Source organism: Meriones unguiculatus, chromosome 2, assembly GCF_030254825.1.
Source record: "Meriones unguiculatus strain TT.TT164.6M chromosome 2, Bangor_MerUng_6.1, whole genome shotgun sequence".
NCBI classification, from domain to species: domain Eukaryota; kingdom Metazoa; phylum Chordata; class Mammalia; order Rodentia; family Muridae; genus Meriones; species Meriones unguiculatus.
In genome coordinates this window covers 33,909,897-33,927,310 of record NC_083350.1, presented here as the reverse complement: position 1 = coordinate 33,927,310, position 17,414 = coordinate 33,909,897, and the positions used below count along the sequence as shown (strand labels likewise).

General features: G+C 43.1%; 1 pseudogene; it reads right to left on the bottom strand.

Moving 5' to 3' along the window:
• Window positions 1-5,072: 5,072 nt before the first annotated feature.
• On the bottom strand, window positions 5,073-5,702 carry LOC110549616 (small ribosomal subunit protein uS5-like; annotated as a pseudogene).
• Between the last annotated feature and the right edge of the window lie 11,712 nt (window positions 5,703-17,414).

Here is a 17,414-nt window from a genome sequence, read left to right as displayed (position 1 = left end):
ATAAAATCTAACAGGTGTCTGTGGCTTATTATTTGGTGAAAGCAGGTTAGATAATACCACTGTGATAACCATAAGGTAAATAATAATAAACAATATATAGCCTAACACTGATTTTTGATTTACAACAACAATTGGTGTACTTAAATACTGCTCTGTCTGTAATTCTTTCATTACGTGATATACCATTTCATGGTATACCATTTCATGCTATATTCCTTTATCAGCACTTTTAAAAGTTGCAGGCAAATATAGGTTGGTTTAGTGGTGTGCTTTCAGATGGATGACCTCAAATTCATATGGCTATATATCAGAAAAGACTGTAAAAGGAACTAGTGAGTTATGTTTTTAAAATTACATTATGATTATTAAATGCTGAGATCCAGAAAAGCCCACTCTATGGTGAAGATGCTGCTGTCTGGCTCAGAGATGAGGAGGTAAGAATGTGTAGCAGAGACATGTGTAGCAGAGAATGTGAAGCGAAGCCTCTGAGGCAGCCCAGGAAGACTTTTGAGTGACTTACTCAGCCTAGGAGTTTACCTTGCCTGCTTCTCATTGGATGAAAACATACTAGAAATAAGTGGCCCAATGAACTCCAACCCAGCCAACACACGTGACGTAAACGTAAACATACTGCTTTGGTTGTTGTGTGTGAAGCATCAGAACTCTTACCTACACAGGAAACCTCTGCCCTAGTCCCACAGATGAGTGTGGGCCTCTCCCCTCATCGTGGAAATTTGTCTTTGCAAAGACCCTTGCAGAATACTACAACCAACCAACATTCAGAGTTGTGGAGCCCAGGTCCAAGGATACATCCACAACACAACTCCTGTACCTGAGGCTCAGGGAACATTGTGCAAGGAGGAAGATTCCTAGAGCCAGAGGAACAGGGAGTTTGCTATGAAATTGTGTCTCCTAGGCCTGTCTGAGAGTTGGATGTTGCCACACATCCTGCTGGCTCAGCCCTGGGGTCTGGCCCGATGAGATTTTGGGGAGACGTGAGGGAGGGAGATGTATGGGTCCCAGGTTTCCTGGGAGGCAGAGGAGTCAGACTGATGTTATTGGGCCAAGGAACCCTGGGATAACAGGCCGTGGAGAGAAGAGGCCAGGGGCCAGCTAGATCCTTCCCTGAGGCAAACTCCTCTGTCCTTTCCTTTGGCTCTGGAAGCCTCCATAATAAAGGAGGGACCTTCACTATTTTCGGACTTGTTTACTTTAAAAAATTCTTTTTTGGTTTCTCAAGACAGGGTTTCTCTGTGTAGCCCCTAGCTGTCCTGGAACTCACTCTGTAGACCAGGCTGGCCTTGATCTCACAGAGATCCACCTGCCTCTGCTTCCCCCCCAAGTGCTGGGATTAAAGGTGTGTGCCACCAAGCCATGCCCGAAACATTCTTGGATGAGGAACTGGGTAATGAAGGTCCACCTCGGATGCTGTTTCCAAAGGTGGCTGCCTCCTCCCTGTCAACCCAGTGACCTTAGAGAGGCCCTGCGGCTCTTAAGGGTCTCAGGCACTGACTCTGTTCACCCGCTTTATGTCCCTGGCGGCCACTTTCATTATAGCCTTGATATTTTCTACACTCACGAGGATGTAAACTTCATGAGAGCAGACCTATGTCTTTGTCTCTGCCTAGAGTGAAAACTAGCTTGGTATGTGGTAGCTACTTAATAAATATTCATGGAAAGATGGATGGTTTCCTCAGGAAAAAAAAAAAAAAAGAAAGAAAAGAAATTGTGTCTCCTAGGAATATCAGAAGATACACCCATAAAATCTTAACAGCAGATTTTTAAATTCAGAAAATAGTGCTAACAAATAGGACAACATTTGAAATCATAAAATTTTTAGTGAAGAAGAAGAAGGAGAAGAGGAGGAGGAGGATGAGGAGAAGGAGGAGGAGGAGGAAAAGGGAGTAAGAAATAACTACCTCCATAAAGGAAAGGTACAAAATAAAATGTTTGGATCAAACAACCAAGAGAAGAAGAGAATAGCACTAATAGAACTCATGGCAAGCAGGGACAAATAAAGGAGTTCCAGAAATGGAAGGAATCAAGCAGAAATTAGAAGTGTCACAAACCTAAAAGGAAATATTGTTGAAGATGGTTGAAATTAAAGGAACAAAATGAGATAGAGAGCTGAAGGTGTGGGGAGTTGTCTAACATGCATGCTACCTGAGAGACTGATTCACTAGCAATACACACACACACACACACACACACAACAGGAATGAGAGTGTTATAGAAAAAAATCATTTAAAAGACAAAATTAAGTCAATAGATAGAAAAATGAAGAGATACCCATTTCAACAGAATTAAAACCTCCAAAGAAGCTGCAATAGACATTCCTAGTTTGCTTTTTATCGCTGTGTTAAACACAAAGACCAAGAACAAGTTGAAGAGGAAGGGATTTATCTCATCTCACAGCTTAGAGTCTATGATGAAGAAAATTCAGGGCAAGAACTCAAAGTAGGAACCTGGAGGCAGAAACAGAAGCAGAACCACAAAGGAACGCTGTTTCCTGGCTTGCTCCCCACTCTCATACGCTCAGGCCCACCTGCCCAGAGGTGTCACAGTTGTCGGCAGGATGAGCCCTTCCACATACATCATTAATCAAGACAACAACCAAGAGAGATGCCCGCAGGTCAATCTGTTTGTTGGAGACAGTTCCTCAACTGAGGTTCCCTCTTCCCTGGTGACTTCAGTTTCTGTCAAGTAGACAAAAAAATCTAACCAATACAGAATAAGTACCTCAAATGACCAGGAATAAACTTTCCTGAGGTAAATGAGATGTGTCTGCATATTCAAGGGCTGAGGGATTGTGGTTCAGCTATATGAGTCTTGCCTAGTGTGTGGGACAATGGGACATTTTGGGTTACATTCTCCCTTTGCACACACATACACTCAGATGTTATTAGGTTGCCAGGGAAAATTAAGTCAGAACAATCTACCCTAAAACATACTCTAATAAGTTTATGAAGATTAAAAAATAAATAATAATCAGTATTATATGACAAAATGATCGGGTCATTTAAAATAAGATTGCTTTTAAAGTGTGAAAGATAGTTTTTATTGTACTTTAAAATATAATTAAGTGAAAATCAAGGGTTATGATGAATACTGAAGAAAGCCCCCATGCTTGGATGGTATGCAAAGAGCATTTCTTTTTCAATAGAGAATTCCAGCATGCTGGGGTCACCACCTTAACAAATGGCAGTGACCCCAAGGGAAACTCAAAGGCCCCTTTTAAAGCCATAAAGGAGGATTCCTACTGGGGCTATGTGACCTAGGTTGGGATTGGCTGGTGCCCATGGACTCCAATTAGGACTGACTGGGTCTTTGGAATTAAGTCCTCTCAATGAGGAGAGCAGGAGGCTTTGTTTATTTCTTGATTTATTTTGTTTTGTGCGGGTTTGTGAAACAAAGTCTCACTATGTAGCTCTGGCTAGCCTTGAGCTCACTATGTAGAGCAGACAAGCCTCAAACTCGGAAGGACACCTGCCTCTGCCTCCTGAGTGCCTGGGTTGAAAGCATGTGCGCCACTACATCCGGATTTGGATTCTAGCACCCATGTAAAAAGCTGGGCATTGACAGGCATGGCGCTGTATACCTAGGAGGCTCTTTGTTAGTTTGAGCCCATCCTACTCTACATCATAAGTTTCCAGAGAGCCAGGGCTACGTAGAAAGACTGTCTCAATGAAACCCAACAGAAAAGCTAGGTGTGACCACACCTACTTGTGATGCCAGCTCTAGCAGGTCCAAGGGGGACACTGACAGGAGAGTCACTGGAGGTTGCCAACCACTAGCCTACTAGTTGCAGATTCAGTGGAAGACCCTGCCTTACAGCAATAAGGCTCTGACAGATGGAAGAACATACCCAAAGGCCTCTTCCCCTCCTAAGTGGGCCCATGGAAATGGACACATGTAATACATACAAACACACACACACAGTGTGCGTATAAAACTTACATAATATAGTAAAGTTAAACAAAAATTGTAATAAGAAGACAGAAAATAGAAGACTATAAAAGCATGTCCTTTACACCAATAAAGCAAATGGGTCATAAAAGTGTAATTGGCACTATAAATGTGACAAGGAAAAGATGACATTAAACTCGGAGGAAGGAACAGTCAGAGGGGAAGGAAGATTGTATAAAGTACTTTATCACTGATAATAGCATGGGACACAGAAGACCAGCAGGCTTTCTGTGAAGTGACCTTTGTATGACATAGACTTTGTTTGAGTAATCATCTCCGTTTTTCTTTTGTAGTGCTGGGTGTTGAACCAGGGCTCAGTACACTCAAAGCATTCACTCTACTTATGATCCAGTCACTCTTGAAGTAGTGTGCCTTTAACACATGCGAAAGAATCATGTAGAATGTCTACATTGAAATACAAAATATTTGCAACTATCAGAGGAATCATGTTTATGAAAACAAATAAAAATAGACACACAACAAAGTAATAGAACAGAAATAAACTGTCTTTTAGAGCCATAAACAAAAATGGGCTAAATTTTGTTCAAAGAAATCAAATTTTAGATCTGGTTTCTAAGAAGTTTATCTCTCTGGTGTGCATAAAAGCAACATTTGGACGATGATGGACAAATATACTCCAGGCCAACACAAAACATCAAAAACACAACCTAGCTTCTATTATCATAGAAAAATGGATAAGCGTCTGAGACAGGAAAATAGGTGCATTGCTTTTCTGAAAGAGCTTGCTTGAGAGTACTTCTGGGTCCCGTTTTAGTCCAAAGGCTTGAGGAGGCAAAGTAGGAAGAAGAAAGAAGCCTATGTGCCACTGTGGACACTACCAAAACCCCTCCTCCGTGCATTTTTAAACACGTGAGCCCTGTGTGTTTTCTGCCTCTAAGAGCTTCTGAGATTTTCACACCATAGTCCATGAGGTGGGCTATGAGAATATTGGGTCCTTGTCCCAAATGTAAGTGAGGCTCTCTCTCCTCTCCGTCATTGCAAAGTGAAATCAGTCATATATTAAAAGATCTTAACACAGATGTCTTCACAATACATTGTTTGTTTTAACAGACTTAATTCACTTTATTTTTCTTGTATAAAAACCCTTATGTGGTAGCCATAGCTCTAGCTTGTGTCCTTTGAACACAAGAGACTCTGGTGTGGGTTTTCACAAGTCAGTAAGTGAATTCTTGATAAGGAGACTTGGTGAACACAGTCTCTTTCCAGAGGTCGGGGGTCAGATAGCTGTAGATCTTGGATGTGGCCTTGGCAAAGTTGCCCAGGGTAGCAGTGCAGGCCCTGGCTGATGTGCATCAATAATCAATACCAGCCATCATTAGTAGTTTCTTAGGCACAGGAGCAGAGATGATGCCAGGGCCTCTGGGAGCAGGGATGAGATGCACCAAAACAGAAGGAACAATGTGGGGCTTGCCAATCTTGTTCCCCCAGTAGGCTCTCAACACAGGAATGACAGAAAGCCTGGCCAAGGTGATGGTCCCTTGGTTATCTCTTTGGAGCACTTAATACCAAGACCAATGTGACCATTGCAGTCTCCAATAGCGACAAAAACCTTGAACCTGGTCCACTGGCCAGCCCATGTGTGCTTCTGCACTGGCATGATCTTTAGAACCTCATCCTGCACCCAAGAAAAAGTCAATAATTTCAGATTCCTTAATGGAGAAGGAGAACTGGTATGTCTCTTCCAAGGACTTCATCTTCATGTCTTTTGCCAGGTGGCCCAGCTTGGTGACAGGAATCCACTCCTTGTCTTTAGCTTTACCTCCACAACTGCAGCCCTAAGACCACTGAAGAATTCTCTGCAACCCCCACCCCCTTGTCCTCCTGACCCACTGTAACTGCATCATCCTCTATTTGGTGTTTTCCTGAAGAAGAAGAAGAAGTAATAGCTTGTTTTTTTGTTTGTTTTATTGTGGGATATGGAGTACCCCTTTCATTCTTTCTAATACAGCATATTAGAAAGAATGTGTCCATGGCTAGGCCACACTGATGAAAATTTGAATAGCTTTCTACTGTTTTAAAATAAATATTTCTGTACAATGTCTTTGTGCAATGATAACGGTCATCCAAAAGGAAACTACTCCGTATAGTTATATGTTTTCTAGAGATTTGTTTTGTTTTTAATCATGTGTATATATGTTTGTCTGTATGTAGGTATGTGCATGTGAGCACAGGTGCCCCAAGAAGCCAGAAGAGGGCACTGGAGCCCCCGGAGCTGGAGTTACAGGAAGTTGTGAGCCATCTGACGTGGTTGCTGGGAACTGAACTCAATCTTCTGCAAGAGCAGTACATGTCTTGACAGAGAAGCTGTCTTCCTAGGCAGGACACTTATATTTTTTGACACAATACAAAAATGTATTAATCACCGGCAGTGTAAGAAACTTCACCCACATGGTAACCCACATGGTTACCAACACAGCCTTTGTCATATTGCTGTATAAGAAATAGCCTGTTGCTCTTTTTGTCTACTCTCTGACCACCAATGTCTTTTCTATTTTCTTCACTTACTGTAGTTCCTTTTCTGTTTGCTAATTTTCATACCTTTAGACTTCGCGGTTTCTTGTTTAGTAGTGTTTTGTTGTTGTTGTTTAGACAGTATCACTGTGTCTCCTTGGCTGGCCTTGAACTTTTTAGGCAGGCCAAGTTGGTCTGGAACTCACAGGGTTCCATTTACCTCTACCTCCAGAGTGCTGGGATTAAAACCATGATCCATCACTCACAGCTAGTTTAAAAATTTTAACAAATGACTTGAGTATAAAATTTGGTCATAGCCAGGCATGGTGGCATATGCCTTTAATCCCAGAATTCAGGAGGCAGAGGCAGGTGGGTCTGTGAGTTGAGTTCCAGGCCAGCCTGGTCTACAAAGTGAGTTCTGGAACAGCCAATGGCTACACAGAGAAACTCTCTCTTGGGTGGGGGTTGGGGGAAAGGGAGAGAGGGGTTCTTTGCCTAAGAAACACTTCATAAATCTTTTCTTCAGTGTTTTGTTTGCTATTTGACTTTATGACATTATTTCCCAAATGAAACTTAAATGTCTTTTGAAAACATGATTAAATAGTTCATTTTTAATGGCTTCTGAATCTCATGCCTTGCTCAGAATACCACTCCAATGGGAATATAAACAAACACACCCATGTTTGCTTCTATTACTTTAAAATTTCACTGAAAGCATGGGTCCATCTGGAATTCATTTCACTGTAGAGAATAAAATGGGATTCAACACTAGTTTGCCTTGGTATAGCTCTCCAGTGTGTGAAGATATACTCAAAGGAATGACACACCATATTTGTTGGTCAGACATTGTTTTTAATGATGTAAAACATTTTATTTATTATGTGTGTGTCTGTGTTATAGTGTGTTTATAAGAGTGTGTATGCCATGTCATACATGTGGAGTTCAGTGGACAATTTGGGGAGTGCATTCATGTTCTTTCCACCATGTGGTTCTCCGGGATCAAACTCAGCAAGCTCTAAACACACTAAGTCATCTTACCGGCCCCCAAAATCATTTTGAAATAACTTTTTTCATTAGCATGCAAACAAGCTTTTGGAGTCCTCCTGCTTCATAAATGAAACTGCAATACTTTTAGAAAGTAGAAAATACTTCAGCATTCTGCCCTAACTCATGGAAATGGTGGGAATGGTACAGTTAAAATATTTCTTTGTATGTCATTCAAAATCTACTCAAATGGGCCCAAAGCCATTTACAGTGAATAACTAGATTGAGGTACCTCATAGGGACAGGTCAACCTAATTGCAAAGATTGGTAAGTTAATAAAAGCAACATTTTCTCTTGATCTTAAAGCTATTAACTTATCTCCTACTTTTCCAACTCCCCCATTAAAATTTCTTAGCTGGCTGTCTCTGTTTCTGAGTTTGATGGATGTCTTTGTCCACCCAGTACCTGGGAAGGCTGCCTTCTCATACTTTTTTTTTTTTTACCAGCATGTAAAAATTACAATGGCTGATAGGAAGAGAAGTGAAATAATATCCATTAAACACACTGCCATGAACCCTGAGCTAAGTTATATTCTAGTCTTTCACATAACGCCACTCTACAAAGCCCCAGCTTCTGGCCTGGGTCCTACTTCCTGCCTTTCCTAAACTCACAGATGTGAAGAAGACTCATCCATACAGACAGCAGCTGCAACATTTGGAGCAAATATGAAGTCCTTACAAGAAAATACAAGACCCTAATTAATATGTCACTCTCTGACCCACCCCTCCACCCAATTCTTGGACATCACACAATGGATATTTCTTAATAGAGAATATTCAATTCTTTTGTGAAACACAACAAAATAAATGATATTGATGGATGTCCATTTAAATGTGTTAAGCAGAGATAATTAAATTATTCACCTGAGAAATATATCAGAGGAACAAAGTAAGTGGAACATAGGTGTATGAACCTAGATAGAAAGGAATAGGAAAAAGAAAAGCAAGTCAACACTAAATATGCATGATACTCTAAATATACATGAGATGCATGAATAACTGAATATTCATTATATCCTAAATATGCATGAGGGCATAAAATACTCAATATCTATAAGGTTTTATTTTAACTGCTCACTGGTGACCGCTGTGCACACACCTGAAGATGTAAATAAACCCAACCTGCTCATCAGACCAACACTACAGCCTTTGACCAGGCAGTTCAGTAGAGCAAGAGAGTGCTGATGGAAGGCTCCTGAGCTTTCCTCACCCTCCACTCTGGCCCTAGTAACTACTGTCAGTAAGAATGACTGTGTGGCACAGAGGTGCCCTTGTGTACTTCAGAACTTGTCAAGTGTGTTAATCCGCTCCATTTCCCTGCACTGTGTGTTGACCGAAATCACTTCAGTAAACTGTGTAACCCCTGCATTTGATCTATGAGTTCTCTGACTAGGGGATGTCTTGCCTGACTGTATGGTTGAAAGGCACCAGCAAGTCAGCAATGTGTCACAAAGCACCTCATCTGTCTCTGTCTTCTACCTGGAGCCCAGCCACGCTGGTCTCCGTGCCTTCTTTGAAACACTTCAAACTCATTCCTCCCTCAGGATTTCTGTACTTACTTTTCCTCCACTGTATATATTGTCTCCCAACATCTACGTGAATTTTCTCATTTCCTTCTAGCATATTCTCCATAAAATTACATGAAGTCGTGACGAATGTGTAATTCTTATGTGCATACGTGTGTACACCTGTGTGAATTTATGTACCCCACATGCGTGCAGAAGAGATCATTGTGTCCTGGAAACAGAGTCACAAGCAGATGTGGCCTCCCATGTAGAGGGCTGGGAAATAAGCTTGTGTCCCCTGCAAAAGCAGTAAGTACTCTTCATGGATGAACCTTTTGTCTCTCCAGCTCCTAAATTTCATTACTTTTTTATTCTTTTTGTAGTCCATTGCCCAGTAGATTCCATAAAATTCAGTTTTCACACTTCTCTACTGCTAAGCCAGACCCCAAAGGCTAAGTACTTAGTTCTATAAGACTGCTCCACGTTCAAAATCCAACCACAAATGAGATCATCAATTACTTCTGCGTGTACCCTGACACTTGCAAATCTGAGGTTTCCATAACCCTTCACTCTCATGCTTGCCTCTGGTTTAATAATTTGCTAGAATGACTCATAGAGTTCAAGCCAGTGATACTTAGAACTATGATCTTATCGTAAACGATACACCCCAGGAACATAGGAAGAGATGCATAGGCAGCCTAGGTACTGGGGACCAAGCAACAGAGCTTCCCAGTCAATGGTATTAAACCAACCTTGAAGTTCCTTGACCTTTGTCATTGAAATTTTTATTGGAACCTTATTCGTTATGCAGGACTGATTAAATCATTGGCCACTGGCCAGTCTTTCTCCTTAATTTACTACACTGATCATGTGACTGATTTCTCTGTTGACCAGTCTCTAATCTGAGACTTAACTCTTTGCCATGTATCTAAGCATGAAAAATTGAGTCAAGAGTTTGAGAAAGGCATATTCTCAAAACAGGAGTGTGCCATGAGATGATGTTTCTGTCTTCACTCATCTAACTGTGTTTACAGAGCAAGTCCAACATAGAAAGAGCAATGTTTTAGGTCCTAGAGATAAGAACAGTAAAGTGATTAAGTCCATGCCTTTTCTGAGTAGCCTCCACAAGGAGGGGGGGCGAGGGGAGAGCCATAATAAAACAAAAACAAAAACAAAAAAACTCTATACACAAATATAGACTATATCAGCCCATGGGAAATGAGAAATCAGTAAATAGGGCAAAGAGGACTAGGATTGCTGAAGGAGAACAGGGAGATTTCTAGCTTGGATCTGTAATTTAAAAAACTAGTAGTTGTTTTTCCCCTCTTACGCCATTCCCTTTCCTGTCACAGGGCTGCTAAAACCCTTGGAATGTCCTACATCACAGGCTGACTGTCCTCAGCTAGATAGTGCTGCCAGCATTTCTCACATCTGTTCCAGCCGCACTTGGTTATTCCAATGACAGAAACCCATTACACCTGGCATAGGAATTTGGAGTGCGGGAAGCTGGGCCAGTTAGATGATGGTGGAAGTGAGCCAGAGTGAGCTCCAGAGCTCCTCCACGGCTCTTCCAGTTACAGGAGCAAGGACGCTGAAAAGCCTGAAGCAGCAGCAGTGAGGAACAATGTCTCTAGAGAAGCAGAAGTGCGTGATGGCGGGACGTGACAAGACTCAAAGTTTGTGAGACACCATGACTGGCCTGCCATTTCCTAATACCCTTGGAGCCTTTCAGTAATCCTGATTTGAAAGTATACCGGTTTCAATGGGCTTCTGCTTCTGGCTCCCGAAGGACTTAGACTGCAGTGCTTTGGGCTAATCCAAAGAAGCCCAAACTAGGAGGCAACAGCCTGCTGCTGCTTCTCACCCTTCTCTGAAGCCCTGCAGCAGGCAGATTTGTCCTATCCTTCTGGACTCCCAAGCTCATCAGATCCCAGCAGGCTTTGGCCCTGCCCACTTTGAACTTGAGCTCGCGTTCTACTCCCCATCACTTGAGAACCCCCTGCCCTTGGGATAAATCTCTTTTGTTTCGGTTATTGCAGCTCTGCTACTTACACCTACAAAGGCTTGACTAAGGCAGGGAGGCACTGGTGAGACAAAAAGTACACAAAGAGCCTTGCCAAGCACGCGGAAACAACAGAGCCCATGGGATGGTTTTCATTGAGATTGGATACTTTGCCTTCCAGAGGAAGGCCACACTCACATTTGCTACCAATTTATCCATGTCCAACCTTGCATGACACAAAGCATGTTCTTCTAGTCAATCTTGGAATGCAGCTCCACATTTTCCAAAACACCCCAGTCACCCAAGTCAGACCCCATAGGTTGCCCTTCCTGATGACTCCATAGGTTGCCATTGTATTGCTGCAGTGGGAAGTCTGGAGCCGGCTGGGTTTCCAGGGGAGGTGTGTCTGCATGGCATTTATTTGCCTCTGAGCCTTGCCTCATTCAGAAGAGAACAACGAAGTCTGGCAGACTGCACCAAGGTTTAAGAATCGGCAGCCATGTCTTTCCACCCATGGGCACATCTGCCATTCCCCAGAGGCAAGAAACAACTGAGCTATCAGGGAGATCAGGTCAGAGGCATGGTGATAGCCTGTCTCAGTCTGACTAAAACACAAGACAATCTGTCACAAGATGTTGCCAAAATCCATCTTTTATTTATGTTCTTTATCTTTCCCTCCCTTCCCATGGTCTCTGGTCACCAATGCTGGCCTTGATCTCAATATGTATCTGAGGATGACTTTGAACTTCTGATCCTCCTGCATCTTCATGTTCAGGGCTATGGCAAAAGGCAAGCACCACCACACTCATTTGATATGGTGCTAGGGACTAAAACTAGGGCCTTCTGCATGCTAGACAATTAGCAACTAGTCCGTATCTCTTGTTCCTTCTTTGACATGTATTTGTTTTATCACTCTTCTCCACGAGTGGACACAGTGTGAAGTCAGGGAGGACAGACTCCTTTGAAGACTAGACATTCTTAGGACTTCCTTGCCACAGATCTTCAATCAATAGCACACTGCTTTCTGAGATTTCTTTTGGCCTAAAGCCTTCAGTAGCGCCAAGCCCATGATCTGATACAGTGTGATTCTCTCCCTGCTAGTGACCAATCTATTCTTGCTCTTCCCGTTTTTAGTCTATAAGGCCTCACCACATGCCCACCCAACACCCATAACTCCTCCCCTCCTATCTTTGTTTTCCTAAGTTGCGTTTTAGTCTGTAGAGTTAAGGCTGCTTGATTTGGGTAGAAGAGATGTCCCTCTTCTTTTCTACAAACTGAGTTCTGGGGTGTCTCTGTATTGTAGGAGGTGGGGCTGTGTATGGAATGTGTATGAGAGAGAGAGAGAGAGAGAGAGAGAGAGAGAGAGAGAGAGAGGATAGAAAGAGAAAAACCAGGATCTCTGTTCTCATAAAGTCCTAATTAACTTTGTCGTTAAATAAGAAAACCAAATGTGACAGGTTTGTGAATTACCCTTTCACTTTTATTTGGCAGCTCAGTGCCTGTGTCTGAGGGAAAATCAACTAAAACCAAGGCTCTCTGTGAGTCCTGCCAGCAACTGCCTCCAACCTTCCTTCCTCAACACAGAATTACACCTGTGGACCACAGAGACTGCAGGAGGATCAGTTAATCCCTTTGGTCTCCAAGCAAAACCTAGGTAAAGCAAGACAGATTGGCTACCCTCTTCACCCATCCTAATGCAACCTTAGTTATGCACCACAGTCCAAACCTTCTCTAAGTGTCCAGAGGAGAAACACATCCTGCTTAGCCTGAGGAGGGCTTAACAATCATATTCTCATCAGCGATGGTTTAGGGATGAGTGTGTGACCTCACTGGAATCAAGCAGAGATCAGGAAGGGTTTCTTCTCTCTTCCGAAGAGATGGAAAGGAAGACAGAGAGCTCTTCCTGGATGCTGAAGCCTCTGGGTGTGTGCGTCAGAGCTGCCTTAAGCATAGACCAAGTAGAGTGTTTCGGAGGAGTGGAGCCAGCTGCAGGAAGAGCATGTTGGCGCTCCCGAGCATCTGACTTCATGCTTGGGGAGAGAAGAGCTCTTTTTGTAGAAGGCATATTGAGTTATGATTGGTTTCATGCAGCAGAAAGCCTCTGACCCAAGCTCCAGCTCCACGATGACCATGCTGAAAACCCTTCCTGTCACGCTGGTGACTCTAGTCACCCTCTCTGGGGAGAACTGTGGGGGAAGGGACCACGCTCTGTTTCTGACTTACAGTCTGTAGTGATTGAATAAGAAAAGGACGATTCTAGCCCTCAACACAATTTTTAAAAACTTTTTTGTAAATTTGTGCCCCCCCATTTTTTCATTTGAAACAAATACTTTTCACTGATCAACAAAGTAGTTACAGAGACCACCTAGTTTTTAAAGGTCTGATCAAACAAGAAGACCAGAATTTAGATACCCAGGGCCCACAGAAATGCAAGGAATGGGGACCAACCTACAAGTCCAGCCTTTGGAGGCAGAAACAGGGGTGGATTAGAGGCGGAGGGCTGGTGGTAGGGCAGGTTGTTCCAGAGCAAACTTGTCAGACAGCTAATCTGAGCTCTGAGGTTGACTGCAAGAATCCACCTCAGAGAGTAAGTGGGGAAAGGGATGATGGAGGATCCCCTGTCAGGCCTGGAACGAGTGTGCACGTAAATGGTCACACACATGCAGGCCCACACACATGCAGACATGCATATGCCACAAAGAGAGAAAGGGGAGAGGAAGAGGGAAAGGGGCCTGGGGAGAGGGAGGTGGTGTCAAAGAGAAACGTCAGGTTTCTCTTTCGGAGGCTTTTGTCATAATAAAGTATAAAAGCTATTCCAACCCAAGGTTAGGAAATTCCAGTTTAAACATTTACAATGTACAAATCAGTGTTCCACGTTGCTTACTTCTCTTGGCGCATACAGCATGTACCAGAGGAGGATCTAGTTACAGGAAACAAGTTTAAAGTTGTGGTTTAAACATCCCCCTCTTCTAATTTACTCACAAGTCCTCCGGGACCAGAAGAATGATGTTGTTTGGAAATAATTAAATACAAAGTTGAAACTCTTTGTCAATGACCTGTGTTAGACCATATGACAGTCTACAAGAATCTGACCTTTCAGCTTTCTCTCTTGGCCTCAGAGCCCTAAGCCGAACTTTGTTATTCTCGGCTTTTAGTTATCAGATGCACATCACAGAGAACCTGGACATTATGAAAATGAGGACAAACACAAATCTCCCAGAAACCACTGAAGCAATACCCTGAAACTCACCCTTACCTCAAGCTACTGAGGAGTCCTGGGCCTGAGTACGGAGTTTAACAGGTGTTGAGGCTTGGCTGTGACGTAGACCTTGCCTCATACAATCTGGAGAAAAAGTCTGCCTCTCTGTAAGAAAAGCATTACCAAAGGAATGGTTTGGCCCCAATTCCCTAGGGAGTTTATGATATGTTTTCTGAAGCAGCGGAGTGCGTCAGTGTTACGAACTCTGTCCATTACATAGCAAGCACTTTGGCAAATTACCTTTGTGTTGTGTTTGGATGCATCCCAAAGTGTAATTCCCAACAGAGTAGGACTGAGAGGTGGCTCTTAGGTAGGTTGTGTTTTAGAGGTGGGTTAATGGCCATGGGTGTGGGTTTCTTCTGGAATGGATTCATGAAACAAGGATGAGTCTGCTCCTTTTCCTCTCACTCTCTCAGGAGGATATTTTCCACCATGTAACAATGCAGCAAGAACGTCCTCAAAAGATATACCTCAGCTATACAGGACTTCCCAGACACAATACATATGGGCCAAAAAAAATAAAAATAAAAGATCTTGTTTAGAAACCATGCCAGCTGTGGCATTAGATCAGCAAAATGAAACAGACTATGACACTTTGGGGTTTTACTTGACTCTAAAATGAAAACATTTCATAATCTAAAATGCTTATGAGGATGCAAACCTCATTTAAAGAGCAGTTATATCTGAAGTGCTTAGAACAGCATCCAGTGAATAGTGAACACTATATGTATTATCATGTTACCTACTAGTTACTGCATTCTATAAGACAGAGCAGTATGACCACATTCTTAACTAGGCAAAAGGAAAATTCTTCTGGGCTTGTAGAAGACACAATAATAGCCTAACAATGAGCCCTGGAATCCATGGGTGTGATAGGTAACATGGTAAATGGGAATTGAGATTGTAGATAGGAGCCAGCAAGATGGTTTGGCAAGGAAGGGCACCTGTTGCCAAGCCTGACCACCGTGGTTGATCCCAGAGACCCATGGTGAGAAAACCGACTCCCCACCTTTGTCTTCTGAATGTCCACACTTGCACTGTGACAGGGTTCTGATTCCTTCACTTTTCTGACTAAAAGAATAATTACCCAGCAGTGTCAGGGAGCAGGGGGGAGGTGGGTGGAGGGGGGCAGGAGTGTCCTTGAAAGCTATAGGGTAGTGAGGCAATCTATTCTTCCAGAACACGGTCTCTTGAAAAGGTGGCAGGCAGGCTCCACACTGAACATCAAGTTCAGACAGTTAGTTCTCAGTGACAGGGCTGCACTGAGGTCTCCCTCATACTCACCTGGACAGAAGGTGCTGCTGGAACTCACAGTGTCTGCTACAAACTCAAGTATGTAGGTTTAAGGTGTCTGCCCCGCCTTACAACATGTCATTCCGAGTGAAAAGGCCTGGCTACAGGTCATCAGGCCTCAGCCCACCATCAGAGCAGACCCTAACCAGGGCCAAGTACCTGCATAGCCATGCCTCATGCTCATCGTCACCTGAAGACCTTACTCCCCCAAATCCCAGTTGGTGTCCAAGGGAGAAAAACAGCTCACTAAAGCATGTGTCTGAAAAGTCTCTCAAAGCTTATCTTTGTAGATGAAATGAGTTTCTCCATGGGAAGGAGGTTCAAGTTCAATTCCAGTAAATCACTTAAGAATCACCCATTTTCCCAATTTATCAACCTCCATGCTATGAGACAATATACTGGTGGACCAATACAAAATAATATTGCAAATAGATCGGGTTTGTTTAAAGGCTGAATTCGGCATTGGGCATATTTTTAAAATTGCATTGATTTTTAACCTGTAAGAAACAGTATTGATTGTGTAGAAGTTTAGACCAGGGCAGGTCAGTGGTGGCGAAAAAGCTTTAATCCCAGCATGCAGGAGGCGGAGGCAGGCAGATATCTGTGAGGTCCAGGCCTGGCTGGTCTACAGAGCTAGTTACAGAAGAGCCAGGGCAGAGAAACCCTGTCTTGACGAACAAAAAACAAGTTTTGACTAGGGTCTTCAGGAAGGCTCAGAGAGTAAAGATATTTACCACCGAACCAGAGGACATGTGTTCAACTCCAGAAACCCACATGATGAAGGAAGGAACCAGCTCTCATACAACTTGATCTCTGGCTCTGCGAAGAACAAGAGAACTCTGGATCCTTCTGTGCTGAGTTCTAAATTCCCTGCACCGGTTGGTGATAATAGCTTATGGGAGAGGTTGCTTCTGACCTCAATCCAGGCAGTGTTGGGTAGCCCAGAGCACACAGGACAGTTTCCCAAAACATTCACAGTGCTGAGGCTGAGACCATTCCCTGATTTACTTAGGATTTGTTTACAGAACTAAAAGAGAATCCGTGGCTCAGGCCTGGCTCACGGTCAGCTTTCAGGGCTTCACTTTGTTTTCTCTCCCCTAAGTTAACCGAAAGAAAACAGCATTTATGACTCAGAGGGCTGCAGGAAGAGTGAATGAGATGACTGTGGTTAGTGACACAAACAATCATAAATGGCTTTGCCTGTCTTGTTTCTTTTTCAGAGTCAGAGAGGGACTGGACTGACCAGTAATTATCATTAAACGGCTGTTTCTTCGCTGTCTCAATCAGCTCTATTCATTCGGGTCATTCACAGAGCCTCGGGCAGCAACCACGTTAAGTCAGGGTCAGAGCCGGTATGAATGGAAAAGGCCAGCCTTTTCACTCCGCATGTGTTAATAACCTGGGCTGGACATCAATGGCAAGTTTCCATGAAAAAGCCATCTGAGAATCTAAGCCAGAGATAAATGGTTCTATAGAGAGCCTATGGCCTTGTTTTTGAATATTCAGCATTCAATGGGACCGCAGCTGTAAACAGCTCTTCATTCGAATTTCTCCATGAAGTTAATTTGCACTCTGCCAGCACTGAACGCTTTTTGCATATGTTCAGGGCAAGCTGATATGAGCAGGACTGAAATGAATAATGTTTAGTAAAATCAATAAACCCTATTATTAGTCACTAAGGGGACTGATTTTATGTCTATAAAAGTAAAACAATTAGAAGCGTATTAATGGCAGATTCATCATAGTAATATAATGGAGCCAAGTATGCTTGTCTTTGGGGAATCTTTAATTTACCATTCGGTGCTCAATATAGACTCAGCCAGAGAAATGGCACACACGTCTATGAGCTCTGGCCTTTGGCAATTCATGACCTG